We start from the raw sequence: 3,366 nt of genomic DNA, 5'->3' as shown, positions 1-3,366 counted from the left end.
TAATGATACCTTGAATACTTCTGGGTAAAATGCTAAAACAAATAGATCTGTGCACTTGCGGATATTCTCTATAATCATTAAGAACTATTGTAGTTGGTGTTTCTTGGTGGTGTTGTGAAGATTAACTCAATCTTAGTAATGGTGTTAAGAAATACCAACTGGCATTTCTAGCGCCGTTGCCGGTGATGGACTTAAAACCTCCTCATTTGGTGATTGCGCTAAGAAATGCCAACAGAGACAAGCTCTATTCTTGATCTTCCTTAGTAATGTTCCTTATGCATAGATACAGAGATCATAACTTTATACCTCTGCTTTAGCAGGCTTACCATTGTTTGTCTTTGTTCATATCTTATATAGGGTATTGTAGGATTGGTTATGATTCATCAACAAATTCAATCAATCAGAATCAAACCAATCAAGAGGAAGCTCAACACCAGTTTCTAAAGCTATGGCTGAAAAGACTCTACGTGAGTTCTTTGCTCCAAGCACCGAGAATATCTGCACTGGACCAACACTCAAAACCAACAACCTTGAGTTCAAGCTCAAGACAAGCCTCATCAACATGTTGCAAGCTACTCCATTCAGCGAAAAGGCACATGAAGATGCTAGTGCTCATCTCTAGGATTTTCTAGAGATTAGCAACACAATCGTCATCTAGGATGTTGCTCAAGACATCATACTACTCCGCCTATTTCCATTCTCGTTAGTGGGAAGGGCGAAGCATTGGTTCTACACCAATAAAGATAACATCAACACTGTGGGCAAGATGTTCGAAGGCTTTTCTAGCAAAGTTTTTTCCTATAAGCAAGACCAATGCCTTAAGAGGAAAGATTTCCAACTTCCAACTAGCAGAAAGGAGAGACCATTCTAGAGGCATGGGAATGTTTCTAAGAATATATTTTAGATTGTCCTCATCATGGGATGGAAGATTAGTTGCTCATGCAAAACTTTTACCCTAGATTAACTTAGAAAGCTCATGAACAACTTGATGCTACTACTGGAGGATCATTTATGTCACTCACCCTTGGAAAAGCTAAAACTCTTATGGAGAAGATAGCCTCTAATCAAGGCTGGTCTCAATGCAACATTCAAGCATGCAATAAGAGCGAAGAAGTACAAGAAGAGGTGTGTGCAATGTCAACTAAGATGGACGTACTGTTGAATTGGCTTGAACAACGAACCAAGTACAAGAAAGATCGTCAGGCCATTCAAGATGCTTTTAATTCCCAAAATGTATGTGGAGAATATTTGGGGGTTGATTTCCCTTAATCTCAAGAAGATGCAAATATTGTCATCAAAAATTCTACTCCACAACAACAGAGACAAGGATGGAGTCATCAACAACAATGGTCAAATTACCAAGGTAAGAACCCAGGTAATTATTCCTCTAATCCTAAGCAACCATCCTTGCGAGACTTGATCTTAGAACAAGCTAGGATTAATGAAAATATTTCTAAGAAGCTTGCTTTTAACGATAAGGTCCTAGAAAACATAAACACTAAAATGGATAGTTTTTCTTCTGCTATAAAAGTCCAACTTAGCTATAATAAAAAGATAGAATCACGATTAGCCTAGTTGGCTTTAGCTCTACCTTTTGCCACTAACCTTGAAAAGATCAATGCCATAACCACAAGAGGTGGCAAGTCTACTCATGATCTGCCATATCTGACAAGGATAGGTAAGACACCGGTCAGCAGTACAAGAAGAGAAGAAGGACTGATGAAGTCGAAGAAGTTGAGCCACAAGCATAAGAGATGATGCAAGATTTTCATGACACCACCTTCCTAGTATTCTCAAGCAGAAATTGAAAAGCTAAAATGGATGAGCAGTTTGGTAAGTTTGTATAGGTAAATCAAAAGTTATATATCAATATTCCTCTGCTAGATGCTATTCTAGTACCCACCTATGCAAAGTATCACTGAGACATCCTCAACAACAAAAGACCACTGCCCACCACTAAGGTAATCAAGTTAATGGAGGAGTGTTGTGCTGCCATCCTAGACACATCACTTGTCGCAGAACCGACCAATTTATAAGAGTACAAGTACAATGGTAGCCTGCAAGCGGTCGCACTGTCATACTTCAACCCATATAAACCCTGGTAGTCCATCGAGTACCACGACAGGTCTCGATAAATGATTCACAGCAACCAAGATCGTACATGATTCAACATACATGTCACATATTACATAAAGTTCACAGATACATTTCCATCATTAGAGTATGAAACAAAGTTATTACAAACCAAGTTTGATAGATAAAAGTGGAAGCAAATTAAGTTTGAAAGTAGCATTTGCCAACATAGTTTAATACAGTGCCACATACGATCACACTCCACAAAAGCATGTAGAGGGATTAATAAAATAGCCTACCCAAGGCTTACTCCTCATCCACAGCGGGATAGAAGCAACTCTTGCAATAACCATGATACACAGTGCCATCTGCAATCAATGGGAAATAAAACCCTGAGTACGAGAAGGTACTCAGCTAGACTTACCCATCATAAACCAGAAATAAAATGACTCCAAGGATCAAGCAAGGCTGTATAAGTGGATATAGCTTGGCAACATTTTGCATAAAAAGCGACTAACTTAGTTATACAATTATAATTCTATTATCAAGTTAATTATGATTATCCATCTCTAAATTAGCAACTATCCTATGCCAAACATGTGGTATATCATTTTAAGAGTATACAATAGTAACCATAGCAGGTATTGTAATTCCATGTTTATCCGAACCATCATATTCCATAATACAGTTACTGCAATGTTGGGGCTAGCCAAGTTTCTCACTATCCGGGAGAGATGGTGATTCGAATCGATTTCAACCAGCTGGGAATTTATTCCTAACACAAACCTAGGCAGACTAGATCAATCGTCACCTTAGGTCACCTTTGGTATAACTCAAGTACACATTTCGCGGGTTCACCCAGCGCCGCACAATCAGGGACAACCAAATGCCAGGACATTCAGGCCTACCCTACCCTTGGGCTTGGTCTAGCTCCCCGCACATCCTTACTACCATCTAGAGTGCACACTCTTGCAGAGCGGGGCCCGGCGTGAGTTGAGCTACATGGCTTCGCTGTCGGAACGAGTTATTCGGTCAGAAGTGCCAACAACGGTACGGTCCTTAATCGGCACAGATGGAATCATATGAGTCAACCCACCATAGACTCCACCTAGCCTTGATTTACTTTTACCCCATGGTTCTTTTCCATGATAGCAAATATAGCCAACCGTGCTTCGGTATCCACCTATATCTCGCAGGCGATAGGAAATCACCCGACTTCTACTAGTCTAAGCATGGCTAAGCATATATTCGATCCTAGACCTATATAGGGTTAAAGGTAGTATTTCTAGACAA

The 3,366-nt window shown here is 39.9% G+C and overlaps 1 non-coding gene across 1 annotated transcript; it reads right to left on the bottom strand.

Annotated features, from left to right (window-relative positions):
- Positions 1–815: 815 nt before the first annotated feature.
- LOC136530258 (small nucleolar RNA R71) lies at positions 816–923 on the bottom strand. The gene has a single exon (XR_010777740.1). It is a non-coding gene; the product is annotated as a small nucleolar RNA R71 (small nucleolar RNA).
- Between the last annotated feature and the right edge of the window lie 2,443 nt (positions 924–3,366).

Source organism: Miscanthus floridulus, chromosome 19 (assembly GCF_019320115.1).
Source record: "Miscanthus floridulus cultivar M001 chromosome 19, ASM1932011v1, whole genome shotgun sequence".
NCBI lineage: Eukaryota > Viridiplantae > Streptophyta > Magnoliopsida > Poales > Poaceae > Miscanthus > Miscanthus floridulus.
This window is presented reverse-complemented; position numbering and strand designations above follow the sequence as displayed.